The sequence below is a fragment of the Arachis duranensis genome, chromosome 5 (assembly GCF_000817695.3).
Source record: "Arachis duranensis cultivar V14167 chromosome 5, aradu.V14167.gnm2.J7QH, whole genome shotgun sequence".
Lineage (NCBI taxonomy): Eukaryota > Viridiplantae > Streptophyta > Magnoliopsida > Fabales > Fabaceae > Arachis > Arachis duranensis.
In genome coordinates, this window is record NC_029776.3 from 52869777 (window position 1) to 52882012 (window position 12236).

Here is a 12236-nt window from a genome sequence, read left to right on the forward strand (position 1 = left end):
CGCGGACGCGTGAATCACGCGAACGCGTCGCTGGAATTTGTGCTAGACGCACAGTTCCAGCGTCGTTCTCGCGAAACTCTCTGTTTAATTTAGGGGCCATAATATCCATGCGACGCGATCGCGTCGTTCACACTTTCGCGTGGGATGGGTGTTGTGGAAGTGACCCATGCGCGTCAGGGATGCGCACGCGTGGGTCGTTTTGTGCTAAATGTACACCAGCCGCACGATTCTAGCCCAAATTTCTGGGCGTTGGATCTTTACGCCGATATCCAGATCACGCTTTTGCGTGAGTGACGCAGACGCGTGGGAGGCGTTTTTCGCAACTGGTGCGAGCGTGTAGGGCACGCGGTCGCGTGGAACAATTTGTGCCAAAGGCACGCCTCCAGCCATGCTTTCACGCGACTTTCTGTTCACTTTCCCTTTTTCCTAATGCACTTGTGACGCGGACGTGTCAATGACGCTGTCGCATCGCGTGCTCTCTCTTCTTTTTTTTTTGCAGTATGCAGAATGCAAAATGCATTGAATGTCATGCAAAAATTCTAGGTTCAAACAAAATTCAAAAACATGGTAGAATGGAGAAGGAACGATCATACCATGGTGGGTTTTCTCCCACCTAGCACTTTTAGTTAAATTCCTTAAGTTGGACATTTGATGAGCTTCCTGTTATGGTGGCTTGTGCTTGAATTCTTCCAGAAATCTCCACCAGTGTTTGGACTGCCAGCATCCTCCGGGGTCCCAAACAAGGCATGTAAAGCCTTTGAGCAGTTTCAAACATGTTTTCAGGTTCCCGGGGTGTTGAATGTCAAAATAGATTCTAGGATCCCAAACTTTACTTTTACACCCATCTTTGTCTTGATCTGCATTTTTCCAGCCGGGTGGTAAGTAATCTAAATTCTCACTGCAGTGACCAAACAGCTTCCGAGATCCTTTCAATTGAGTTTGGCACCAATCCTTGCACCTCAAATTGAATTGTGAAACCTCATTGAATTTTGCATACAAGCGCTGAGTGCGAGTCATTCCCCTTTTTCTCTTAAAGCCACAAAGAGCTCTAAGCTGGCCATCTGTTTCAAGCAAACCATATTCAAGTGGAAAAGTGAAGATAAACGTCAAGGATTTTACCCACTTGAAGTTTGTGTTAGGTGGTAATGGCCATGGAATAGGTGTTTCTAGTGGTTCTGCAAGCGCTACTCCCTTGTGGTCTTTAGTGAATTCCTCCGCTTTCTTGCAAATTTCTTCCATTTCAACCATGTCTTGGTCAAAGTCATCGATATCTTCCTCATCACTTGAGTCATAATTGGGAGGTTGAGAAAAGTCTACCTCTGCATCATCTTCGTATTCACTTGGGGAAAATTTGTCCATCTCAAAGAATTCACTTGCGGATGCAAGCTCATTATTAAGAGAGCTTGACTTGTTATCATCATCATCAAGGAAACATACGTCTTGGGTTATTTCATCCAATTCCTCATAAGATGCCTGTTTTGGGGGTTGTGCACTATCCTCCTTAGCATCAATTGTAACGTCTTCGACGGAATTCTCCACAACTCTGGATTCTGGCAGAGGTTCGGCATCTCCTAAATCTTTAACCAACTTTTCTTTTTCTATAATGACAGCTTCCTCTACTTGTTCTAGTACTGGGTTATGCTCTATACTGTCCACTGGAGTTCCTAGTGTCTCCTTCGTGCTACGTTCTTCATTAGATTCTCTATATGAAGCAATGGGGGTCTGTTGAGTGTCCGAATGTCTGGAAGATAATTGATTTATTGCCTGCTCCAGTTGATGAAGGGTTGTATGAAATTGGTCTATTGATTCTTCGAAGCGAACCTGTGATTCTTGACTTGATGGATATGGACATGGTGCGTAGGAGGGTGGTGGTTCTTGGGAGTAATTGGATTAGCGTTGAGGCGGATAAGGATCATACAGTGGTGAATGGTGAAAAGAAGCTTGTGAGTATGGTGGTTCGAAGCTATGTTGAGAGGATGGTCTCTGAGCATAGGGTGGGGCTTGGTAGCTACAAGGGGGTCCACCATATCTATTGGCTTGGTATGCATTGTAGAATGGTCTCTGTTCATGATATCCTGGAAGGTGTTGTTGCCTCAAGGGTTGATCATACACTCTTGGCTCCATCCAGCTTTGATTACTTAGACCGTGATGCATATTCCTGTTTTAGCTTCCATTCCTTTCAACAAAATTAGAACCAAACTCAAAGCGAGAGGGGTGAGAATTCATAGTAGCTATCAGAAATAAGAAGGGAAAACAAAAACAAATAAACAAGTAAAAGAAAAATATTTACAATAACCAATAATAAGGCACACATTTGCAATTCCCCGGCAATGGCGCCATTTTGACGTTAGGAATTTTGCTAGTAAAGAATTTTATAAAAATAGTCGCGTTGTAAGTATAGCTTCTAAACCAACAGAAATCCTTTCGTACAAACGTTTGGTTGTCACAAGTAACAAACCCAATAAAATTTATAAACCAAAGTATTCAAACATCGGGTCGTCTTCTCAAGAAATTGCAGGGAGGTGTGTTTTATTATTGGTTATGGGAAACATTGTTTTGGATTTTGAAAAGGGTTTTGAGCAAGAGAAATGGGTTGCAGAAATTAATAAATTAATACCGAAGAAATCTCTTGGCAAGGTATAAAAACTGGAAGTCCTATCCTAGTTATCCTTATCAATGGTGATGAGAATTATACTTTCGCTCCCACTAAGTCAACCTCTAACTATGAAGGTCAATTAAGTGGACAAATTAATTTAACACCTAAAGTCCTAGTCAACTCCTTAAGGAAAGACTAGAGTTATAGTAATCTAAATTAATCAGCAAAGATAATAATTATCAATCACGATGAGTTTGACAACTCAAGAGTTACCAATTAATCAACCAAAGCCAAAAGGGAAAAATCTAAATTATTTACAATAAATAGAAGAAAGTAATCATGAGTCTGAAATACCTCAAAGTGTATTAATTAAGAAAATCATAACATGAATGGTCCATAAGCCAATTTGGCAACATAAATAATTATCAAATAAGAGAAGTCAAAATAAAGGAATATTGAACCTGATATGAATATGAGATAATCCTAAAATCAAGAGAAATTTTAAATCCTAATCCTGAGAGAGAGGAGAGAACCTCTCTCTCTAAAAACTACATCTAAATCCTAAAACTATGTATGAATGTATGTTGTATGATGTATCCAGTATATCCAGTCTCTCCTCATGAATGGATGGATTCCTCCATTTATAACTCTTTAATCTGTGTTCTCTGGGCTTGGATCTGGGCCAAAAAGGGCCAGAAGTCGCTGGGGCCGACTTCTGCAAGTTCTGCAGATCGCGCACGTCACGCGTCCGCGTGGGTCACGCAGTCGCGTCATCTGAAGTTTTGCTCTTCCACGTGGTCGCGTCAGTCATGTGTCCGCGTTAGTTACGTTTCGCGGATCACGCGTGCGCGTCATCCAGGCGCTCGCGTCGATTCTCTTTTGCACTAAGCACGCGTTTGCGTCATCCTTGCGGACGCGTCGCTGCCAGTTTCTCCAAAACTCCAATTTGTGCTTTCCTTCTATTTTTGTATGTTTTCTTCCCATCCTTTAAGTCATTCCTGCCCTATAAAACCTGAAAGTACTCAACACACAAATCACGACATCGAATGGTAATAAAGGATAATTAAATTTGATTATTTTAAAGCATAAGAAACATGTTTTCTCACATGTCATATCAAAAGGAAGGAATTGCAAAACCATGCAAATTCATATGATTAAGTAGGTGAAGAGTTGATAAAATCATTCAATTTATGCACAAGATTTATCATTAATTAGTGGTTTATCACTCGTCCTCGAGCAAAAGAAGAAAGAAAGAAGGGGAAGAAGAAGAGAATGGAAGAGATGGAGGGTGGTATATGGTTCGGCCAAGGGGTAGAAGTAGTGTAGGTAATGTGTGAAAATGAAGGAGTATGGAGGGGTTTATATAGGAATGGGGGGAGAGGTTGGTTCGTGTATTTGGGGTTGGGTTTGGGAGGGAAAAGTGTTTGAATTTGAAAAGTGAGGTAGGTGGGGGGTTTTTGGGGAAGAGGGATGGAGGTGATTGGTGAAGAGAATATAGGGAAGAGTATAGGATTTGATAGGTGAGTGGTATTTTGGGTAGAGTGTTATAGAGATATGTGAGGGGGAGAGAGAGAGATGGGGTAGGTGGAATCTTGTGGGGTCCACAGATCCTGAGGTGTTAAGGATTTCTCAACCCTGCACCATTTAGGCGTGCAAAATGCCCTCAGAATGCAATTCTGGCGTTTAACGTCAGACTGCTGCCTGTTTCTAGCGTTAAACGCCAACTTTTATACCTTTCTTGGCGTTTAACGCCAACTTGGTGCCCTGTTCTGGCGTTAAACGCCAGTCTGGTGCCCATTTCTGGCGTTAAACACCCAAAATGGTGCCAGACTGGGTGTTTAACGCCCATCTTGCTACCCTTACTGGCGTTTAAACGCCAGTAAGTTCTTCCTCTAGGGTGTGCTATTTTTAATGCTGTTTTTGAATTTGCTTTGATTATTGCAATTGTTTTTGTGACTCCACATGATCATTAACCTAAAGAAAACATAAAATAATAATGGAAAATAGAAATTTAACATAGATAAATAAAAATTGGTTTGCCTCCCAATAAGCGCTTCTTTAATGTTAATAGCTTGACATTGGGCTCTCATGGAGCCTCACAAATAATCAGAGCATGGTTGTGGCCTCTCAACACCAAACATAGAGTTTGGTTGTGGCCTCCCAACACCAAACTTAGAGTATGGTTGTGGCCTCCCAACACCAAACTTAGAGTTTGAATGTGGGGGCTTTGTTTGACTTTGTATTGGGAGAAGCTTTTCATGTTTCTTCTCTATGTGTACAGAAGGAGAACCTTGAGTCTTGAATACAATGTAGTCCTCATTCAATTGAAGGACCAACTCTCCTTTGTCAACATCAATCACAACTTTTGCTATGGCTAGGAAAGGTCTGCCAAGGATGATGGATTCATCCTCATCCTTTCTAGTGTCTAGGATTATGAAATCAGCAGGGATGTAAAGGCCTTCAACCTTCACTAGCACGTCCTCTACTAGTCCATAAGCCTATTTTATTGATTTGTCTGCAATCTCTAGTGAGATTCTTGCAGCTTGTACCTCAAAGATTCCTAGTTTCTCCATTATAGAGAGTGGCATGAGGTTAATACCTGACCCTAGGTCACACAGAGCCTTCTCAAAAGTCATGGTGCCTATGGTACAGGGTATTAAGAATTTACTAGGATCTTGTTTCTTTTGAGGTAAAGTTTGCTGAACCTAGGTATTCAGTTTATTAATGAGCAATGGAGGTTTATCCTCCCAAGTCTCATTACCAAATAGCTTGGTATTCAGCTTCATGATTGCTCCTAAATACTGGGCAACTTGCCCTTCAGCAATGTCTTCATCTTCTTCAGAAGATGAATAGTCATCAGAGCCCATGAATGGTAAAAGGATGTTCAATGGAATCTCTATGGTCTCTGTATGAGCCTCAGATTCCTTTGGTCCCTCATTCGAGTACTCCTTAATGGCCAGTGGATGTTCTCTGAGGTCTTCCTCACTGGAAATCATTATCTTTTCACTCTCTTCAGGTTCGGCCATGTTGGTCACAGTTATGGCCTTGCACTCTCTTTTGGGATTCTCTTTTGTATTGCTTGGGAGAGTGCTAGGAGGAGTTTCAGTAACCCTTTTACTCAGCTGACCCACTTGTGCCTCCAAGTTTCTGATGGAGGACCTTATTTTATTCATGAAACTGAGAGTGGCCTTAGATAGATCAGAGACTAGATTTGCTAAGCTAGATGGATTCTGCTCAGAATTCTCTGTCTGTTGCTGAGAGGATGATGGAAAAGGCTTGCCATTGCTAAACCTGTTTCTTCCACCATTATTATTGTTAAAGCCTCGTTGAGGCTTTTGTTGATCCTTCTATGAGAAATTTGGATGATTTCTCCATGACGGATTATAGGTGTTTCCATAGGCTTCACCCATGTAATTCACCTCTGCCATTGCAGGGTTCTTAGGATCATAAGCTTCTTCTTTAGAAGATGCTTCTTTAGTACTATTGGATGTAGTTTGCAATCCATTCAGACTCTGAGAAATCATATTGACTTGTTGAGTCAACATTTTGTTCTGAGCCAATATGGCGTTCAGAGTATCAATTTCAAGAACTCCCTTCCTCTGAGGCGTTCCATTATTCACAGGATTCCTTTCAGAGGAGTACATGAACTTGTTATTTGCAACCATTTCAATGAGTTCCTAAGCTTCTGCAGGCATTTTCTTCAGGTGAATAGATCCACCTACAAAATGGTCCAATGACATCTTAGACAATTCAAACAAACCACCATAGAATATATCCAGGATGGTCCATTCTGAGAGCATGTCAGAAGGACACTTTTTGGTCAGTTGCTTGTATCTTTCCTAAGCTTCATAGAGGGATTCACCTTCTTTTTGCGTGAAGGTTTGAACATCCACTCTAAGCTTGCTCAACTTTTGAAGAGGAAAGAATTTGGCTAAAAAAGCCGTGACCAGCTTATCCCAAGAGTTCAAGCTATCTCTAGGTTGAGAGTCCAACCATATTCTAGCTCTGTCTCTTACAGCAAAAGGAAAAAGCATAAGCTTGTAGACCTCAGGATCAACTCCATTGGTCTTAACAATATCACAAATCTGCAAGAATTCAGTTAAGAACTGAAAAAGGATCTTCTGATGGAAGTCCATAGAACTTGCAATTCTGTTGCATCAGAGAAACTAATTGAGGCTTAAGCTCAAAATTGTTTGCTCCAATGGCAGGGATTGAGATGCTTCTTCCATGGAAGTTGGAAGTTGGTGTAGTAAAATCACCAAGCACCTTCATTGCATTGTTATTGTTGTTGGGTTCGGCCATTACTTCTTTTTCGAGATTCTCTGTAAGGTTTTCTCTGGATTATTGTGCTTTAGCTTCTCTTAGCTTCTTCTTCAGATTCCTTTCAGGTTCAGGGTCAGCTTCAAAAAAAATGTTCTTGTCCTTACTCCTGTTCATATGAAAAAGAAGAGAACGAAAAAGAAGAGGAATCTTCTATGTCACAGTATAGAGATTCCTTTATGTGAGTAGAAGAATAAAAGAATAGAAGAATGATGTAGAGAGAAGAGATGAAGAATTCGAACACAGAGAGGGAGAGAGGCATTCGAATTATAAGAAGAAGAGAAGAGTGTTAGTGATTAAATAAATAAATAGAAAAAGATGAGAGAGAGAGTTTTCGAAAATAATTAAAAGGAAAAGGAAAATATTTTTGTTTTTATTTTAAAATTTAGTTAGAATTTGAAAATTAAGAGAAGAAATAAAATTAAAATTAAAATTTGAAATAATTAGTTAATTAAAAGAATTTTGAAAAAGGGTGAGGAGTCTTCGAAAATTAGAGAGAGAAAATTAGTTAGGTGGTTTTAAAAAAGATTTTGAAATTAATTTTGAAAAGATAAGAAGTTAGAAAAATATATTTTGAAATTAATGTTTGAAAAAGATATGTTTGAAAAGATATTATTGAAATTTATTTTGAAAAAGATTTAATTGTTAAAATCAGAATTAATGACTTGACTTACAAGAAATCAAAAGATATGATTCTAAAATTTAAAGTTTGAATCTTTCTTAACAAGAAAGTAACAAACTTGAAATTTTTGAATCAAAATATTAATTGTTAGTATTAATTTCAAAAAATATGAAGTCAAAATAGGAAAAAGATTTTGAAAAGTTTTGAAAAAGATTTTTGAAAAATTTCGAAAAACAAAGGAAAAAAATAAAAAAGATTTGATTTTGAAAAAGATTTTGAAAAGATAAATTTTTGAAATTGAAATCTTGACTTGATTAACAAGAAACAACTTATTTTAAAATTTTTTGACTAAGTCAACCCAAAGATTTTGAAATTTATGAGTGAAATAAGGAAAAGATATTTTTTGATTTTTTGAATTTTAATGAGGAAAGAGATAAACCACAAAATGACTCAACACATAAAAATCTTGGATTAAAACAAATGATGCATGCAAGAACACTATGAATGTCAAGATGAACACCAAGAACACTTTGAAGATCATGATGAACATCAAGAACTTATTTTTGAAAAATTTTCAAGAAAAGAAAAAAACATGCAAGACACCAAACTTATAGATTTTTCATGTTTAGACACTATGAATTCAAAAATGCATATGAAAAATAACAAAAGACACAAAACAAGAAAATATAAAAATTAAACAAGGAGACTCATTAAGAACAACTTGAAGATCATCAAGAACACATGCATGAATTTTTGAAAATTTTGAGAAAAATTAAAAAGATACAATTGACACCAAACTTAAAATTTGACACTAGACTCAAACAAGAAACACAAAATATTTTTGGTTTTTATGATTTTATTAAATTTCTTTGTTTTTGTATTTTTTGAAAATTATTTTTGGAAAAGAAAATAAGAAACTCAAAATTTTTAATAAGATTTCCAGGAATCATGCAATGTTAGTCTAAAGCTTCAGTCTAAAAAGATTAGACATGGCTAGCCAAGTTTCAACAAGACATTACATACAACAGTCAAATTGATGGGAATCAACTAGCTCCTGTGATGATGAAGGCATCATTTGAAACTCTAGAATTTGTTCTTAAAAATTTTGGAAAACAAAATAAAAAGAAAATTACCTAATCTAAGCAACAAGATGAACTGTTAGTTGTCCAAACTCGAACGATCCCCGGCAACGGCGCCAAAAACTTGGTACACGAAATCGTGATCACACTTTTCACAACTCCGTGTAGCTGACCAGCAAGTGCACTGGGTCGTCCAAGTAATACCTTACGTGAGTAAGGGTCGATCCCACGAAGATTGTCGGCTTGAAGCAAGCTATGGTCATCTTGTAAATCTCAGTCAGGTGGATTGAAATGGTTATGAAGCTTTGACAATTAAAAGAAAAATAAATATAAAATAAAGATAAAGATACTTATGTAATTCATTGATGGGAATTTCAGATAAGCGTATGGAGATGCGTTATTACTTATGAATCTCTGCTTTCCTACTGTTTTCATTCAATTATTCATACTCCTTTCCATGGCATCTTTATATTGGGGATCACTGTTGTCAATGGCTACTGAAGAACGAAATTCTCGTGCGATCTAGAATTTTCACAAATAAATTTCCATTGTAAGTATAGCTTCTAGACTGACAAGAATTTCTTTCTTACAAAAGTTTTGGTTGTCACAAGTAACAAACCCAATAAAATTTATAAACCGAAGTATTCAAACCTCGGGTCGTCTTCTCAAGGAATTGCAGGGAGGTGTGTTTTATTATTGGTTATGGAAAATAGTGTTTTTGGGTTTAGTAAGGGTTTTGAACAAGAGAAATAAATTGCCGAAATTAGTAAATCAATAACTAAGAAAACTCTTGGCAAGGTATGAGAATTAGAATTCTATCCTAGTTATCCTTATCAGGTGTGCTGAGAATTGGGTTTTAATCCCACTTAATTATCCCTTATTAACTAAAGGAAAGTCAAGTAGACTAATTAAATTGATCCTCGAGTTTCAGTCAACTTTTAGAGCGATCCAAATTAATTAGCAATTGCTAATTTCAACCACTGCTGAGTTTGATAACTCAAGTATCACCAATTACTTAACCAAAGCCAAAAGGGAATAAAACCTACTTGAATGAAAATAATTTGGATAGAGCTCAAGCATCAATAACATAAATTAGAGAAAACAATCCTAAGTCTGAAATACCTCAAATTGTATTAATTAGGAAATCAATCTAAACATGAAGAGTTCATAAAATAAATTGAGAAAATAAATAAAAGGAATATTGAACCTGTGGTTGAAGAAGATGGAATCCTAATCCTAATCCTAAGAGAGAGGAGAGAACCTCCCTCTCTAAAGATTACATCTAATCCTAAAACTATGTATGAATGTATGTTGTATGACGTATCTCGATGAATGGATGAATTCCCCAATTTATAGCCTTTAATTTGTGTTCTCTGGGCTTGGGTCTGGATCAAAATTCGGCCCAAAATCATCTTCAGCGCATTCTGTAATTTCTACAGATCGCACAGGTCACGCGTCCGCGTGGGTCACACGATCGCGTCGTCTGGAGTTTTGCTCTTCCACGCGGTCGCGTCAGTCATGCGTCTGCATCAGTTGTGTTTTGCGCGAGTCACACGTTTGCGTCATCCATGCGCTCGCGTCGATGCTCTTTGCGCTAAGCACGCGTCCGTGTGGGTCACGTGTTCACGTCGCTTCCAGTTTCTTCAAAAACTCCATTTTGTGCTTTCCTTCCATTTCTGTATGTTTCCTTTCCATCCTTTAAGTCATTCCTGCCCTATAAAACCTGAAAGTACTCAACACACAAATCATGGCATCGAATGGTAATAAAAGATAATTAAATTTAATATTTTTAAAGCATAGGAAACATGTTTTCTCATATGTCATATCATAAGGAAGGAATTGTAAAACCATGCAAATTCATATGAATAAGTAGGTGAAGAGTTGATAAAATCATTCAATTTAAGCACAAGATATATCATAAAATAGTGGTTTATCAGCTACCTCCCATCCTCTAAGTGAAAATGGTCCTCTACGGTTTCTGCACGGCTAATCAACTGTCGGATTTCTCGTCTCAGATAAAAAATACCAGGCACAGCTACTGCATGGCTAATCAGCTGTTGGTTTTCGATCGTGTCGGAATAAGATCCAATGATCCTTTTACGCACAGTCACTGCGCCCCACAGTCGCGAGTTTGAAGCTCGTAACAGTCATCCCTTCCCAGATCCTACTCGGAATACCACAGACAAGGTTTAGACTTTCCGAATCTCAGGAATGCTGCCAGTTGTTTCTAGCTTATACCACGAAGGTTCTAATCTCAGATTCAAATGCCCCATTGTCAAAGGGGAAATGATGTGAATCGTTGATTAGAGTCCCAAGAGATATGCATTCAAGCTTGTTTTCATGTAGAACGGAAGTGTTTGTCAGGCACGCGTTCATAAGTGAGAATAGTGATGAGTGTCACTTGATCATCAAATTCATCATGTTCTTGTGTGCGAATGAATATCTTGGAATAAGAATAAGCTTGAATTGAATAGAAGAACAATAATATTTTGCATTAATACTCGAGGAACAGCAAAGCTCCACACCTTAATGTATGGTGTAGAAACTCCACCGTTGAAAATACATAAGTGATGAAGGTCCAGGCATGGCCGAATGGCCAGCCCCCCTAAAAGTCTAAGATAACATAAAACTGATCAAAGGATCAAAAGATAATCCAAAGATGAAAATACAATAGTAAAAGGTCCTATTTATACTAGACTAGTTACTAGGGTTTACAGAAATAAGTAAATGATGCAGAGATCCACTTCCAGGCCCACTTGGTGTGTGCTTGGGCTGAGAATTGAAACTTTCATGTGTAGAGACTTTTCTTGGAGTTAAACACCAGCTTTTATGCCAGTTTGGGCGTTTAACTCTAGCTTTTATCCTGTTTCTAGCGTTTAACGCCAGAATAGGGCAGGAAGTTAGCGTTTGAACGCCAGTTTGCATCGTCAAAACTCGGACAAAGTATGGACTATTATATATTGCTGGAAAGCCCAGGATGTCTACTTTCCAACGCAATTAAGAGCGAGTCATTTGGGCTTCTGTAACTCCAGAAAATCCATTTCGAGTATAGGGAGGTCAGAATCTAACAGCATCTGTAGTCCTTTTTCAGCCTCTGAATCAGATTTTTGCTCAGGTCCCTCAATTTTAGCCAGAAAATACCTGAAATCACAGAAAAAAACAAAAAATCATAGTAAAGTCCAGAAATGTGAATTTTTCTTAAAAAGTAATAAAGATATACTAAAAAGTAGCTAGATCGTACTAAAAACTACCTAAAAACAATGCCGAAAAGCGTATAAATTATCCGCTCATCAACATCCTACCCACCTAACAAAGAATTTGCCCTCAAAATTCAAATTTAGGTACCTGAAAAGAGACGTGGGTAGTCCTTTCGCATATATGATTCGAGTTCTCAGGTATGGTCCTCGATACCAGCTCGACTCCAAGCTACTTTTACTAATGATACTTCCTTTCCTCGTAATAGTTTAACACTAGTGTCGTCAATTCTTACCGGAATTAGTGGAAGTGTTGGATCTTCTCTCACTTGGATTGGTTCTGGTTCTAGAACATGACTTGCATCAGGAGTATACTTCCGAAGCTGTGATACATGAAACACGTCGAGCAAATTTGAAAGATATGG